This window comes from Loxodonta africana, chromosome 24, assembly GCF_030014295.1.
Source record: "Loxodonta africana isolate mLoxAfr1 chromosome 24, mLoxAfr1.hap2, whole genome shotgun sequence".
NCBI classification, from domain to species: Eukaryota; Metazoa; Chordata; class Mammalia; order Proboscidea; family Elephantidae; genus Loxodonta; species Loxodonta africana.
Window position 1 is genome coordinate 7,630,909 of NC_087365.1, and position 17,607 is coordinate 7,648,515.

Here is a 17,607-nt window from a genome sequence, read left to right on the forward strand (position 1 = left end):
AGAAAGATATTATGTATATAATATCATATATATGATACTATTAAATGTCCGATAACCTTCCCTTGGATATCGGCTAGGAAAACCACCTGACCACGAAGTTTTTCCTATTCTCTCCATCTTGCCACTACTACTGTGTTGGGCTAAACACATACAGTTAGGGTGGCCATGATTAAGAGGATGACCAGAATGCAGGGCTCTCAATGCTAAAAAGGGGCAAGTCCCAGGCAAACTGAGACAATTTGGTCATCCAGAAAAGCTAACACTGTAGTTCCATCAGTATGAGCATTCTTAGCCTTTTTCTCCAAACCTCGAACCCGTGTCCCCAGGCTAGTTGAATCATATAGATCTGAGCATATATCACCTGACCCAGCTGCAGACATGAAGACCATGAGGGGCAACCCAGCAAGTTAATAAAAGACAAGGAAGTACAAGAGGGCCTTCCAACCATTATTCCGGTGATCAAAGGGACTATTGTGGTTGTCCTCACAACTGTTGTCCCATGTGGCCCCCATGACAATGAGAGCCACACCTCAGAGCCAGCATATATTTTACCACAGGGAGAACCAGTTGCACACAAATCAAAACTCTGTCTCACTTTCTCGGCCAAATTAAACACTCGCATCTTCAGCTGGTAGCAGCGGGGGGCGGGGAAGGGTCGTTGTCGCTGTTAGCTGCCACTGAGTTACTTCTGACTCACACCAACTGTAAGTACAATGGAATGAAACACAGCCTGGTACTGTGCCATCCTCACAATTGTTGCTATGTTTGAGCCCACCATTGCAGCCACTGTCAGTCCATCTTGTTGAGGGTCTTCCTTTCTTTCACTGACCCTCTACTTTACCAAGCATGATATCATTCTCCAGGAACTGGTCCTTGCTGATAACATGTCCAAAATATATGAGATAAAGTCTTGCCATCCTTGCTTCTAAGAAGCATTCTGGCTGTACTTCTGGGACAGAATTGTTTGTTGTTCTGGCATCCGATGGTATATTCAATATTCTTCACCAACACCATAATTTAAAGGCATCAGTGCTTCTTCAGTCTTCCTTATTCATAGTATGGCGTTCACATGCATATAACCAAAAAAAAAAAAAAAAAATCCATTGCTGTCGAGTCAGTTCTGACTCATAGCGACATAGGACGTAGGACAAGGACAACTGCCCCATAGTTTCCAAGAAGTGCCTGCTGGATTCAAACTGCTGACCTTTCGGTTAGCAGCAGTAGCACTTAACCACTATACCACCAGAGTTTCCTCACATGCATATAAGGGGATTGAAAATACCATGGCTTGCATCGGGCATACCTTACTGCCCAAGTGGAATCTTTGCTTTTCAACTTTTTTTTTTTTTTAATTTTTATTGGGCTTTAAGTGAAAGTTTACAAATCAAGTCTGTTTCTCATACAAAAATTTATATAAACCGTGCTATATACTCCTATCTGCTCTCCCCCTAATGAGACAGTCTGCTCCTTCCCTCCACTCTCTCTTTTAGTGTCCATTCTGCCAGCTTTTAACCCCCCTGCCCTCTCATCTCCCCTCCAGACAGGAGATGCCAACATAGTCTCAAGTGTCTACTTGATCCAAGAAGCTCATTCTTCACCAGCATCTTTTTCTATCACATTGTCCGGTCCAATCCCTGTCTGAAGAGTTGGCTTTGGGAATGGCTCCTGTCCTGGGCCAACAGAAGGTCTGGGGGCCATGACCATCAGGGTCCTTCTAATCTCAGTCAGACCATTAAGTCTGGCCTTTTTATGAGAATTTGGGGTCTGCATCCCACTACTCTCCTGCTCCCTCAGGAGTTCTCTGTTGTGTCCCCTGTCAGGGCAGTCATCAGTTTCAGCCGGGGACCATCTACTTCTTCAAGTCTCAGGCTGAAGTAGTCTCTGGTTTATGTGGCCCTTTCTGTCTCTTGGGCTGGTAATTACCTTGTGTCCTTGGTGTTCTTCATTTTCCTTTGATCCAGGTGAGTTGAGACAAATTGATGCATTTTAGATGGCCACTTGCTAGCATTTAAGACCCCAGGCGCCACTCTCCAAAGTGGGATGCAGAATGTTTTCTTAATAGATTTTATTAAGCCAATTGACTTAGGTGTCCCCTGAAACCATGGTCTCCAAACCCCACCCCCTGCTACACTGGCCTACGAAGCATCCAGTTTATTCAGGAAACTTCTTTGGTTTTGGTTTAGTCCAGTTGTGCTGACCTCGCCTGTATTGTGTGTTGTCTTTCCTGTCACCTAAAGTAGTTCTTATCTACTATCTAATTAGTGAATACCACTCTCGCTCTCCCCTCTTGTAACCATCAAAGAATATTTTCTTCTATGTTTAAACTATTTCTCCAGTTCTTATAGTAGTGGTCTTATACAATATTTGTCCTTTTGCAACTGACTAATTTCACTCAGCATAATGCCTTCCAGATTCCTCCATGTTATGAAATGTTTCACAGATTCATCACTGTTCTTTATCAATGTGTAGTAGTCCATTGTGTGAATATACCAGTACGTATTTACCCATTCATCCACTGATGGGCACCTTGGTTGCTTCCATCTTTTTGCTATTGTAAACAGTGCTGCAATGAACATGGGTGTGCATATATCTGCTCATGTAAAGGCTCTTACTTCTCTAGGATATATTCCAAGGAGTGGGATTGCTGGATTGTGTGGTAGTTCTATTTCTAGCTTTTTAAGGAAGCACCCAATTGATTTCCAAAGTGGTTGTACCATTTTACATTCCCATCAGTAGTGTATAAGTGTTCCAATCTCTCCACAGCCTCTACAACATTTATTATTTTGTGGTTTTTGGATTAATGCCAGCCTTGTTGGAGTGAGACGGATTCCCATTGTAGTTTTGATCTGCATTTCTCTAATAGCTAATGATTGTGAGCATTCCCTCATGTATTTGTTAGCTACCTGAATGTCTTCTTTAGTGAAGTGTCTGTTCATATCTTTTGCCCATTTTTTAATTGGCTTATTTGTCTTTTTGCAGTTGAGTTTTTGCAGTATCATGTAGATTTTAGAGATAGGTGCTGATCAGAAATGTCATAGCTAAAGACTTTTTCCCATTCTGTAGGTAGTCTTTTTACTCTTTTGGTGAAGTCTTTGGATGAGCATAGGTGTTTCATTTTTAGGAGCTCCCAGTTATTCTTCTGCATTCTTAATAATGTTTTGTATACTGTTTATGTCATGTATTAGGGTTCCTAATGTTGTCCCTATTTTTTCTTCCATGATCCTTAATGTTTTGGATTTTATATTTAGGTCTTTGATCCGTTTTGAGTTGGTTTTTGTGCATGGTGTAAGGTATGGGTCTTGTTTAATTTTTTTGTAGATGGATATCCAGTTATGCCAGCACCATTTGTTAAAAAGGCTGTCTTTTCCCCATTTAACTGTTTCGGGGACTTTGTCAAATATCAACTGCTCATATGTGGATGGATTTATGTCTGGATTCTCAATTCTGTTCCATTGATCTACATATCTGTTGTTGTACCAGTACTCGGCTGTTTTGACTACTGTGGCGGTATAATAGGTTCTAAAATCACGTAGAGTGAGGCTTCTTCTTCAGTAGTGCTTTACTTATCTGGGGCCTCTTTCCCTTCCATATGAAGTTGGTTTTGTTTCTCCATCTCATTAAAAAATGATGTTGGAATTTGGATTGGAATTGCATTATACCTATAGATCGCTTTTGGTACAGTAGACATTTTTGCAATGTTCAGTCTTCCTATCCATGAGCAAGGTATGTTTTTTCACTTATGTAGGTCCCTTTTGGTTTCTTGCAGAAGTGTTTTGTAGTTTTCTTTGTATAAGTCTTGTACATCTCTGGTAAGATTTATTCCTAAGTATTTTGTCTTCTTGACGGCTACTGTAAATGGTATTGATTTGGTGATTTCCTCTTCGATGTTCTTTTTGTTGGTGTAGAGGAATCCAACTGATTTTTGTATGTTTATCTTCTATCCTGATACTCTGGCTGAACTCTTCTATTGTTTCAGTAGTTTTCTTGAGGATTCCTTCAGGTTTTCTGTGTATAAGATCATGTCATCTGCAAATAGAGATACTTTTACTTCTTCATTGCTAATCTAGATGCCATTTATTTCTTTATCTAGGCTAATTGCTCTGGCTAGGACCTCCAGCACAACGTCAAATAAGACTGATAATAAAGGGCATCCTTGTCTGGTTCCCAGTCTCGAGAGGAATGCTTTCAGACTATCTTCATTTAGGATGATGTTGGCTATTGGCTTTGTATAAATGCCCTTTATTATGTTGAGGAATTTTCCTTCTATTTCTATTTTGCTGAGAGTTTTTATCATGAATGGGTGTTGAACTTTATCAAATGCCTGTTCTGCATCAATTGGTAAAATCATGTGATTCTTGTCTTTTGTTTTATTTATATGATGGATTACATTAATTGTTTTTCTCATTTGAACCATCCCTGTGTACCTGGTATCAGTCCCACTTGGTCATGGTGAGTTATTTTTTGATATGTTGTTGAATTCTATTGGCTAGAATTTTGTTGTGGATTTTTGCATCTAAGTTCATGAGGGATATAGGTCTGTAATTTTCTTTTTTTGTGGTGTCTTTACCTGGTTTTGGTATCAGGGATATGCTGGCTTCACAGAATGAGTTTGGGAGTATTCTGTCCTTTTCTATGCTCTGAAATACCTTTAGTAGTAGTGGTGTTAACTCTCTTTTGAAAATTTGGTAGGACTCTGCAGTGAAGCCATCCCAGCCAGGGTTTTTTTTTTTTGTTGGGAGTTTTCTGATTTTACCTTTTCAGTCTCTTTTTTTTTGTTATGGGTCTATTTAGTTGTTCTACCTCTGTTTGTTGTGTTAGTTTAGGTAGGTAGTGTGTTTCTAGGAATTCATCCATTTCTTCTAGGTTTTCAAATTTGTTAGAGTACAATTTTTCATAGTAATCTCATATGATTCTTTTAATTTCAGTTGTGTCTGTTGTAATATCGCCCATGTCATTTCTTATTCAGGATATTTGCTTCCTCTCCTGTTTTTCTTTTGTTAGTTTGGCCAATGGTTTATCAATTTTGTTTATTTTGTCAAAGAACTAGCTTTTGGTCCTGTTAATTCTTTCAATTGTTTTCTATTTCATTTAGTTCTGCTCTAATTTATATTATTTGCTTTCTTCTGGTGCCTGAGGGTTTCTTTTGTTGCTCTCTTTCTATTTGTTCAAGTTGTAGGGATAATTCTTTGATTTTGGCCCTTTCTTCTTTTTGTATGTGTGCATTTACTTATATAAATTGACCTCTAAGCACTGCTTACACTGTGTCCCAGAGGTTCTGATAGGAAGTGTTTTCATTCTCATTGGATTCTCTGAATTTCTTTATTCCATCCTTAGTGTCTTCTATAATCCAGTCTTTTTTGAGCAGGGTATTGCTCAGTTTCCAAGTGTTTGATTTCTTTTCCCTGCTTTTTCTGTAACTGATTTCTACTTTTAAGGCCTATGGTCAGAGAAGATGCTTTGTAATATTTCAGTGTTTTGGATTCTACTAAGGCTTGCTTGATGACCTAATATGTGGTCGATTCTAGAGAATGTTCCATGTGCAGTAGAAAAGAAAGTATACTTGGCTGCTGTTGGGTGGAATGTTCTGCATATGCCTATGAGGTCAAGTTGGTTGACTGTGGCATTTAGATCTTCCGTGTCTTTATTGAGCTTCTTTCTGGATGTCCTGTCCTTCACCGAAAGTGGTGTGTTGAAATCTCCTACTATTATTGTGGAGCTGTCAATCTCACTTTCCAGTGCTGGTAGAGTTTGTTTTATGTATCTTGCAGCCCTGTCATTGGGTGCATAAATATTTAATATGGTTATATCCTCCTGGTATATTATCCCATTAATCATTACATAGTGTCCTTCCTTGTCCTTTATGATGGAATTAACTTTAAGTCTATTTTGTCAGAAATTAATATTACCACTCCTGCTCTTTTTTGATTGTTCTTTGCTTGATTTTTTTTTTCCCCATACTTTGAGTTTTAGTTTGTTTGTGTTTCTAAGTCTAAGGAGTGTCTCTTGTAGGCAGCATATAGACAGATCGTGTTTTTTAATCCACCCTGCCACTCTGTCTCTTTATTGGTGCATTTAGTCCACTTACATTCAGCGTAATTCTGGATAGGTATGAACTTAGTGCTATCATTTTGATGTCTTTTTTTGTGTGTCGTTGACAGTTTCTTTTTCCCATTTAATTTTCTGTTCTGAGTAGATTATATATTGTCTTTTCCTTATATTCATTGTTGTTGATTTTGTTTCTGCTGAGTTTTTTTTTGTATTTTATTTTGACATGTAGGATAGTTTGCCTCCTTTGCGGTTACCTTTTTATTTACCCCTATTTTTCTAAATTTAACCCTAACTTTTATTTCTTTGTATCGCCTTGTCTTCTTCTCCATATGAAAGATCTATGACTACATTTCTTAGTCCCTCTTTATTGTTTTAATGTTGTCTTCTTTTACATAATAACATCGCTTTTTCCCTGTTTTGAGTGTTTTTTTATCTTGATTTATTTTTGTGATTTCCCTGCTGGGTTGACATCTGATTGCTCTGCCCAGTGTTCTAGTCTTGGGTTGATACCTAATATTATTGATTTTCTAACTAAAAAACTCCCTTTAGTATTTCTTGTAGTTTTGGTTTGGTTTTTACGAATTCCCTAAACTTCTGTTTATCTGGAAATGTCCTAATTCCACCTTCATATTTGAGAGGCAGTTTTGCTGGGTATATGATTCTTTGCTGGTAATTTTTCCCTTCAATTTTTTATGTAAGTCATCCCATTGCCTTCTTGCCGGCATGGTTTTTACCGAGTAGTCCGAGTTTATTCTTATTGACTCTCCTTTGTAGGTGGCTTTTCATTTATCCCTAGCTGCTCTTAAAATTCTCTCTTTATCTTTGGTTTTGGCAACCTGGATTATGTCTTGGTGACTTTCTTTTAAGATCTACCTTATGTGGAGTTTGATGAGCATCTTGGATAGGTATCTTCTCATCTTTCACAACACCAGGGAAGTTTTCTGCCAACAGATCTTTGACAATTCTCTCTGTATTTCTGTTACCCTTCCCTGTTCTGGTACTCCAATCACTCATAGGTTATTTCTATTGATAGACTCCCACATAATCCTTACGGTTCTTCATTTTTTAAAATTCTTTTATCTGATTTTTCTTCAAATATATTAGTGCCAAGTGCTTTATCTTCAAGTTCAGAAATTCTGCCTTCCACTTGCTCAGTTCTACTCTTCTTTCTATTGAGTTGTCTACTTCTGTAATTTTATTGTTAATCTTCTGAATTTCTGATTGATGTCTGTCTATGGATTTTTCCAGCTTATTAATTTTTCATTGTGTTCCTGAATAACCTTTTTAATTTCTTCAACTGCTTTATCTGTGTGTTCCTGGTCTTGTTCTGCATATTGTCTGATTTCCCTCCCAATGTCTTGAAGGGTTTTGTACATTAATCTTTTGTATTCTGCCTCTGGTAATTCCAGAAATGCACTTTCATCTAGAAGATCCCTTGATTCTTTGTTTTGAGAGCTTATTGAAGTGATCATGCTCTGTTTCTTTATGTGACTTGATATTGACTGTTGTCTCCAAGGCATCTATAAGCTATCGTATTAGTTTAGTTTATGTTTGCTTACTGTATCATAGCTTCTTGCTTTGTTTTGTTTTGTTCTGAAATGCCCAAATGGGTTGCTTGAGTGAGCTAGCTTGATTATTTTCCCCTTTGGAACTCTGACATCCTGTCCCCAGATGGCTAGAGCTGTTATCAGGTATATCAGTCTAGGAGTCCATTCAATTTTCTTGTATGAATTCAGCTCAGGTGTCCAGGTAGCTGATCATCAAGTGTGTGGTACAGGATCTGTCTTACAGTCTTAGAGGGGCAGGGGTGATTGGTGTAGGTACTGGTATCTGATTGCAGCAGGGGGTCATGCTCTGAACAAAGCAGGGGGCTGAGAACTGTCCCCCACATGTCTCTGAGGAAAGTGTGTCCCTGTTCCCTAGAGCGTACAGGTGGGTGGGTTCTGCAGACAGACCATGGGCACCCAATGCTTTTGGTTGTAAGGACTGGGAGGTACCAGTTATCCTTGGACACCTGTTGCAGGTGGCTAGGTGACCTGAGCGGAGCCACCCATCCTTAGGCCCCTGATGTGGGTAGGTGAGGACCCTGTTTAATAGGCAAAGCAGTGTCAAACATCAAACACCCACCTATCCACCACACAGCTGAAACAGTTGTAGTCTGTCAACAAGGACCTATTCTCCTGAAATAGGCCCACACAGGTCAATGCAGAGGGGAAAGTACTCAAAGTCCATGGGCCATTTATGCCTGGACAGGAGCTGCTTCTGTCCTGAGCTCCCCAGGTTAGTGGAGCTGGCAAATTATCTTTTCCCCCAATTGTGAATGTATTCCTTCTCCAGGGCCTGGAGGATAGCTCTAGGCACTCATCAGGGCCTTTCTCAGGCCCAGGGGAATCAACAGCCACTGAAGCCAGCTTGGGGACAGGGGGTGTGGTATAATACACACAAGTACTTAGCTTTTGCTGAGAGCGCTGTTCTTCTCTGGTTCCAGAGGTATGAGTAGGCTGTGTGGCTGACTGCTTCTCTCTGAGGAAACTGCTGCCGAACGCTAGTACCAGCCTGCCTCAGATGCTTCCGGGAATGGTGCCTGAGGGCTCCCGGCGATTCAAGTCCAGTAACTCCTCTCTGCCTCTGAACCATCTCTTCCTTCCCCTGTCCCTCAGTTCATTTTCTAACCTTGCCTTTGATGTTCAGGGCTTCCAGCTTGTCATAAATATACTCATTTCACTTGTTTTTTTCGGGTCTTTGTTATAAGATGGCTCTCCGAAAGCGTCTGTCTATTCTACCATTTTGGCTCTGCCTCCCACTTTTTAACTCTTTAAAGAAGTCTTTTGCAGCAGATTTGCCCAATGCAATATGTCCTTTGATTTCTTGAGTGCTGCTTCCATGGGTATTCACTGTGGATCCAAGTAAAATGAAATCCTTGGCAACCTCAATCTTTTTTTCATTTAACATGATGTTGCTTATTGGTCTAGTTACAAGGATTTTTCTTTTATGCTGAAGCGCAATTCATACTGATGGGTGTAGTCTTTGATCTTCAGTAAGTGTTTCAAGTCCTTCTCACATTCAGCAAGTAAGGTTGTGTCATCTGCATATCATAAGTTGTTAGAGAATCTTTCTCAAGTCCTGATGCAAGTTCCTCATATAGTCCAGCTTCTTGGATTATTTGCTCAGCATACAGATTGAATAGGTATGGTGAAAGAATGCAACCCTGATCCACACCTTTCCTGAGTTTAAACCAATCAGTATCTTCTTATTCTGTCCAAACAACTGCCTCTCGGTTTATGTAAATATTCCCCACGAGCACAATTCAGTGTTCTGGAATTCCCATTCTTCACAAAGTTATCCCTAATTTGTTATGATCCACAGAGTGGAATGCCTTTGTGCACTCAATAAATAGAGGTAAACATCTTTCTGGTGTTCTCTGCTTTTAGCCAAGATCCATCTGATAACAGCAGTGATATCTCTTGTTCCATGTCCTCTTCTGAATCCAGCTTGAACTTCTGGCAGTTCCCTGTTGATGTACCGCTACCGTTGCTTTTGAATGGTCTTCATCAAAATTTTACTTGTGTGTAATATTAATGATATTGCTCAATAATTTACACATTCAGTTGGATCACCTTTCTTTGGAATGGGCACAAATATGGATCTCTTCCAGGCGGTTGACCAGGAAGCTATCTTCCAAATTTCTTGACATAGATTAGTGAGCACCTCCAATGCTGCATCCATTTGTTGAAAAATTTCATTTAGTATTCCATCAATTCCTAGAGCCTTTTTCTTGCCAGTGCCTTCAGTGCAGCTTGGACTTCTTCCGTCAGTTCTTGATCATATGCTACCTCCTGAAATAGCTGAATGTTAACCAGTTCTCTTTGGTGCCATGCCTCTGTGTATTCCTTCCATCTTCTTTTGATGTTTCCTGCGTCACTCAATATTTTCCCCAGAGAATCTTTCAGTATTGCAACTCAAGTTTTGAATTTTTATTTCGGCTCTTTCAGCTTGAGAAATGCTGTGCGTACTCTTCCCTTTTGGTTTTCTAACTCCAGGTAATTGCACATTTAATTATAATAATTTACTTTGTCTTCTCAAGCCGCCCTTTGAAATCTGTTCATCTTTTTCACTTCACATTTCTTCCATTCACTTCAACTACTTGACGTTCAAGAGCGAGTTTCAGAGTCTCTTCTGACAGCCATTTTGGTCTTTTCTTTCTTTCCTGTCTTTTTAATGACCTCTTGCTTTCTTCATGTATGATGTCCTTGATGTCATTCCACATCTCATCTGTTCTTCGGTCAATAGTGTCCAATGCATGAAATGTATTTCTGAGATGGTCTCTAAATTCAGATGGAATACACTCAAATTATATTTTGGCTCTCAAGGACTTGCTCTAATTTTCTTCAGGTTCGACCTGAACTTGCATACGAACAATAATGGTCTGTTCCACAGGTAGCCCCTGGCATTGTTCTGACTGATGACGTTGAGCTCTTCCACCATCTTTTTCCACAGATGTAGTGGATTTGATTCTTGTGTATTCCATCAGGTGAGGCTCACGTGTATAGTTGCCATTTATGTTGTTGAAAAAAGGTATTTGCAATGAAGTAGTCGTTGGTCTTGAAAAACTCTATCATATGATCTCCGATGTCATTTCTATCACCAAGGCCATATTTTCCAACTACCGATCCTTCTTCTTTGTTTCCAACTTTCACATTCCATTCACCAGTAATTATCAATGTGTCTTGATTTCATGCTTGATCAATTTCAAACTACAGAAGTTGGTAAAAATCTTCAATTTCCTCATCTTTGGCATTAGTGGCTGGTGCATAAATGTGAATAATAGCCATATTAACTGGTCTTCTTTGTAGGTGTATGAAATTTATCCCATCACTGACAGCATTGTACTTCAGGATAGATCTTGAAATGTTCTTTTTGATGATAAGTGTGATGCCATTCCTCTTCAATTTGTCATTCCCAGCACAGAAGACAACATGACTGTCCAATTCAAAATGGCCAGTACCAGTCCATTTCAGCTCACTAATGCCTAGGATGCTGATCTTTATGAGGTCCATTTCATTTTTAACAGCTTCCAATTTTCCTAGATTCATACTTCCTACATTCCATGTTACGATTATTAGTAGATGTCTGCGGCTGTTTCTTCTGATTTTGACTCATGACATCTCAACAAAAGAAGGTCCTGAAAGCTTTACTCCATCCATGTTATTAAGGTTGACTCCACTTTGAGGAGACAGCTCTTTGAGTGTCTTCCAACGTGAGGGGCTCATCTTCTGGCACTATATTAGACAATGTTCCACTGTTATTCATAAGGTTTTCATTGGCCAACTTCTTCAGAAATAGACTGCCAGGTCCTTCTTCCTAGTCTGTCTTAGTCTGGAAGCTCTGCTAAAAACTGTCTACCAAATACCAGTGGCATAGCTTAGAGCATCACACCACAATATGACTAACTGACAGACACAGCTGGGGAGGAGGAAAAGATTTAAACATTCTCTACAAACGACAAAGAAGGCAAGAGTCACCCATGTCCTTATTGAGGGGAATCAGAGAGAAGACAGCATATAGCTGAAGGAGGAGGAGAAGAGACACTGGGGAGAACAGAGAAAGAGCGAGAGATACATTCCAGTTATATTTTTGCCACAAAAGTAATACTACATTTTCATTGCAGGAAAAAAAAAATTAGAAAATACTTGCTATCAAGATGAGAAACTAATTTGAGAACCACCCTTAATACCACCTTCAGAAACAACCAATCACTGTCAATATTTTGGTGCCTCTTTCTAGACATTTCTTTTTTGAGGGTGGCGATACATTGAAATATACCTTGTTTGTTTTTAAAAATGGAATCGCACAATCTATATTATTTTTAACCTACTTTTTTCTGCCTGATGGCATATCATTTTATGAGAGCCATCGGCCAAGCAGTCTTTCACATGCATGCACTTCCTATACTTTAACAATTTTCAAAAAGATCAATCCACTTTTTATTTAAATGAGTATATTTTAGCAGCAAATTTACATCTCCAACATAAAAGAAAAACCAACATCTCTTGCCATAAAGACTAGGTAACCACATAAATAAAGACATAACTTTAAAAAAGATGCTCATGCATATATCAAGAAAAATCCACCTTGGGTACCACCACGGGTAAGGGCATCTTTTAGAAACATGCTAGGGATGTCAATCTTGGTGCTTACTGCTACCATCCCCTCACAGGATCACAGGTAACCATGTGTGATCACACTCCTGAGCCACAGCTGGCTAAACCAGGGGTGCATGTGGCCCAAGGGCCCCGGCCAAGCAGTGGCTATCATCAACAGGGAGCAGCAGGCTGTCCTCTGAGTCCCAGAATAGAGGATCCACACAGGGGACCCACACAGAGCATCCCACACGTTGTTGGGACGCAGCCCCAAAACGTCTCCCCTTCTGATTCATGGAGCACTGTCCCTCCACTTCCCTCACTCAACCCCTGAGGCAGCTCCCCTCAGCCCTCAGTCCCCCAGAGCTATGACCCATAGCTCCAAGCTGAGAGTCTTCACTCTTAATTATCAGATGAGGAAATGCCCCAGTGCAGGGCCACCACATCTCAGCTATGGCGGTGATGGGAGGGGGTAGGGTGGGAAGGGGAGGAAGACGACAGGAGTTAGGGACAGGGCAGCCACACTCCCCTCAAGAAGTAAGGGCAAAATGTGTCCTTGGAACCCATTCTTGAAATGTATTTGTCCACGGAAAACTTAAGATAAATGGTAGTTGGGTTCTACAGTACAATTAGCATAATATTATACCACACAGACATGGATAAAATAAGTTTTGTGGGTTGGCAATAACTCTGTTTCTTTAGGAAAATGCACTGTAATTTCCAAATAGCTGATGGTAAAAATTAACTTTTGTAGCATTAACCTTTTGTATGTATAATTCCTACTTCTTACCTCCTAGCCATATGCCCTCTATGAGGCAGATACAAACCACTATGCGAGTGAAGGAGGGAAAGAAGAGGGACAGAGGGTGAAGGCAGAAAGCTACACTGTTTTAAAGGCTGGGTTTTTAACTATTCTTTGTAATAAGCCAAATTTAAACCAAAGGAGCCCTATTAAAAATATGTACATATATGTATATATTTCATACAAAACATGTTACAGCTCAAAGCTATCACCAAGCCACAGAAATCAGAGCTCTTTGCACTAGAGTAATGTCTCATTCACTGAATTCGTTCAGAGAATTTTCTAATTCGGACAAAACTTATCTTATTTCACCATACTGGACGAAATCTTGATGAAACACAGCCCACATTTTCTGCTTTGTTAAACACAGTGAACAAAACAGAGCTCAGTGTTCCCTGCACGTCCAGCCCACTGAGTAGCGTGCGGGTCTCCACCTCAGCAGGCTGCACTGTGATCTCTGTCCGCAGAGAGGTGGGTTCTTTTAGCCCTTTCCTCCTCATTTCCTATCCCTCATCACTACTTACCTCCCCGCCTCCCAAAATTTAGCAGGATTTTTAGGCAAGGTCAGTTTTGTTCACTCCTGCGTCCCTTTGGCCCTGAGTAGACGCTCAATAAAAAAATAAATAAATAAACTAGGAAAGAAACCAGCATTTTAGAAGTGCCTGCAAAATAAGTCAGTAACCCTAAAAGTTGGTCTAGTGATGAACAGAGCTACCGAATATGAAAATTAAAGATGACACGGGCTTTGCACAGCTGTTTTGGAAGCTCAAAGACATTAATAAAAACACAAATGTGCTTTTCCTTCTGAAATTTGCTGGCTTCCAAGGTAAATCACAACCTTTTCAGTCACAAGGATTCCATTTAACCCTAATTGCTTTCACTACTTCCCTCCCATATGACATAGTTACTTTTCATATCTGCTGATTCAGAAAGTACATAAACACATACACACCTGAATGTGAGGTACCTGCGCAAGCACTCCAAGGCTCAGCAAGGAGCACGCAGCTTACATATAGAAACACAGGCTGCCAAAGGCAAACTTTCAGATGCAGTCGATTCTCGTTACTCCCATGGTTATGCTCTAGTGAAGTTGCTGCAAACATAATGAATACTGAACCACTGCTCCTCGGGGAGCCTAATCCACAGGGTTAGCTTCCCGCGAGCCTCTGGTCCCAAGGAATTCATCAACTGATCAATATATAACTTTGTTTTATGTGTGTTTCTGTTTAAAGACACCTCATTTAAGGTATATTGCTGATTCATTAACGGCAAACTCGCGGCGAACAGCACTATAACTCGGGCCTGAATGCAGCTTATCTAACACACGTATTTTCTCTGTAAAACACATCACAGCCTTCTTGCCATCAGGAATGCTAGATGGCACGTCAGTACACACGAGGGCCATTTTAGCCAGAGAAATTCTCAACAAAGAGCACAAAAATGCAAAAAACATGGCACTAAGTAGACTGCAGAAAAGAACACGTTTGCAGTATGAGCACTGAAATAAGAAAGGGCATCGCCTTGGTCGGCCTCAGCTGGAAGCGTGTATGCCGGCAACTCAAAATTTTCACCACTCTTCACAAGCCCACGGATGACCGTGAAAATGCTAGATTGATTTCGGGGTTCCAATAAATTTTAGCAAGTGGAGAATTCACAATTAAGAAATCCACAAAAAATGAGGATCAAACGTAATTAGTAAGTGACCATACATAGGATTTGAGAAAATACATTTGTGCAAGCTTTTCGGAGGGGGAAAAAAAAACCCTGTATAAAGTTTGTCACCCCTCTCTCTACGTTTCATGTTCTCAATATCCCTTGATCAGGATCTGCCCCTGAAGGCTGAGGGAGAACTAGCAATCACACGGACAGCCCAGTCACCTGTTCTTCCTGCTCAAGTCACGCGTGACAAACTTCATGCCTAACAGGGCACAGCTCAAAGCCGTGTTTGTTGACAAGGTGTGCTCTATGATTTACTTATATGAGGAATTCATTTACATGGTAAAGATTATACAGAAAAACACAGAGTGAAAGGCCCCAGCTCTGTCCCCTACCACGCTTCCCCACCTCAGAGGCAGCCACAATGTTCTGCAGCATGTTGTTTCCTTTAACGACATACACTGAAGAGAATTCCATTTCACTTCAGAAAATGGTGTCTAATTCTTTTCTTTGGCTGCAGTTGCTGAGGAAGGAATAGAAGGAGAATAGAAAGCTCTCCTCTATGTGACCCTAGTCCTTGTGAAGGGTCACTCGTCTCAGACCCAGATGCCACACAGGCACAGCCAGAGGACAGGGGAAAATCCCACAGGCACCTCCTAGGCACAGGCACTGCACAAGTATTTTCATTTTCCCATTCAACTTACAAGTTAGATGTCTTGGGCTGCTATAACAGAAATACCACAAGGGAACAGCTTTAACAAACAAACAGAAGTTTATTCTCTCACAGTTTAGGAGGCTAGAAGTCTGACAAATTCAGGGTGCCAACTCTAGGGGAAGGCTTTTTGTCTCTGTTAGCTCTGGGGAAAGGTCCTTGTCTTCAATCTTCCTCTCTTGCAGGAGCTTCTCATCGTAGGGACCCTAGGTCCAAAGGATGCGCTCCCCTCCTGGTTTTCCATTCTTGGTGTCATGAGGTCCCTCTGACTCCCTGCTCACTTGTCTCTTTTATATCTCAAAAGAGATTGATTCAAGATACAATCTAATCTTGTAGGTTGAGTCCTGCCTCATTAACATAACTACCTATAATCCTGCCTCATTAACAACATAGAGGTGGGATTTACAACACATAGGTAAATCACATCAGATGACAAAACGGTGGACAATCACACAATACTGGGAATCGTGGCCTAGCCAAGGTGACACACATTTTGGGGGGGCACAATTCAATCCATAACATTACGTATAATTGTCCATTTCACAGATGTGGAACCTAAGCCTTCTCATTGTTGTTAGATGCCGTCGAGTCGGTTCCGACTCCTAGCAACACTATGCACAACAGAACGAAACAGTGCCCGCTCCTGAGCCATCCTTACAATCGTTGTTATGCTTGAGCTTACTGTTGCAGCCACTGTGTCAATCCACCTCGTTGAGGGTCTTCCTCTTTTCCACTGACCCTGTACTCTGCCAAGCATGATGTCCTTATCCAGGGACTCATCCCTCCTGACTATTTGTCCAAAGTAGGTAAGGTGCAGTCTTGCCATCCTTGCTTCTAAGAAGCATTCTGGTTTACTTCTCCTAAGACAGATTTGTTCGTTCTTTTGGCAGTTTGTGGTATATTCAATATTCTTTGCAAATACCACAATTCAAGGGCATCAATTCTTCTTCAGTCTTCCTTATTCATTGTCCAGCTTTCACATGCATATGATGCGACTGAAAATACCATGGCTTGGGTCAGGCGCACCTTAGTCTTCAAGGTGACACCTTTGCTCTTAAACACTTTGAAGAGGTCCTTTGCAGTAGATTTACCCAGTGCAATGCGTCTTTTGGTTTCTCGACTGCTGCTTCCATGGCTGTTGATTATGGATCCAAGTAAAATGAAATCCTTGACCACGTCGATCTTTTCTCTGTTTATCATGATGTTGCTCATTGGTCCAGTGGTGAGGATTTTTGTTTTCTTCATGTTGAGGTGCAATCCATACTGAAGGCTGTGGTCTTTGATCTTCATCAGTAAGTGCTTCAAGTCCTCTTCACTTTCAGCAAGCAAGGTTGTGTCATCTGCATAATGCAGGTTGTCAATGAGTCTTCCTCCAATCCTGATGCTCCGTTCTTCTTCATAAAATCCAGCTTCTCGGATTATTTGTTCAGCATACAGATTAAATAGGTATGGTGAAAGAATACAACCCTGGCGCACACCTTTCCTGACTTTAAACCAATCAGTATCCCCTTGTTCTGTCCGAACAACTGCCTCTTGATCTATGTAAACGTTCCTCATGAGCACAATTAAGTGTTCTGGAATTCCCATTCTTTGCAATGTTATCCATAATTTGTTATGACCCACACAGTCCGATGCCTTTGCATAGTCAATAAAACACAGGTAAATATCCTTCTGGTATTCTTTGCTTTCAGCCAGGATCCATCTGACATCAGCAATGATATTCCTGGTTCCACGTCCTCTTCTGAAACCGGCTTGAATTTCTGGGAGTTCCCTGTCGATACACTGCTCCAGCCGGTTTTGAATGATTTACAGCAAAATTTTGCTTGCGTGTGATATTAATGATATTGTTCTGTAATTTCCACATTCGGTTGGATCACCTTTCTTGGGAATAGGCATAGATATAGATCTCTTCCAGTACGTTGGCCAGGAAGCTGTCTTCCATATTTCTTGGCATAGACGAGTAAGCTCCTCCAGCGCTGCATTTGTTTGTTGAAACATCTCAATTGATATTCCATCAATTCCTGGAGCCTGGTTTTTTGCCAATGCCTTCAGAGCAGCTTGGACTTCTTCCTTCAGTACCATCGGTTCCTCATCATATGCCACCTCTTGAAAACAGCTGAACATTGACTAATTCTTTTTGGTATAATGACTCTGTGTATTCCTTCCATCTTCTTTTGATGCTTCCTGCGTCGTTTAATATTTTCCCCATAGGATCCTTCACTATTTCAACTCGAGGCTTGAATTTTTTC

General features: G+C 40.6%; 1 protein-coding gene across 1 annotated transcript in view; it reads right to left on the reverse strand.

Moving 5' to 3' along the window:
* CFAP61 (cilia and flagella associated protein 61) overlaps window positions 1-17,607 on the reverse strand; it is a 405,193-nt gene that overhangs the window by 368,248 nt on the left and 19,338 nt on the right. The gene's annotated exons all lie outside the window — the stretch shown is intronic.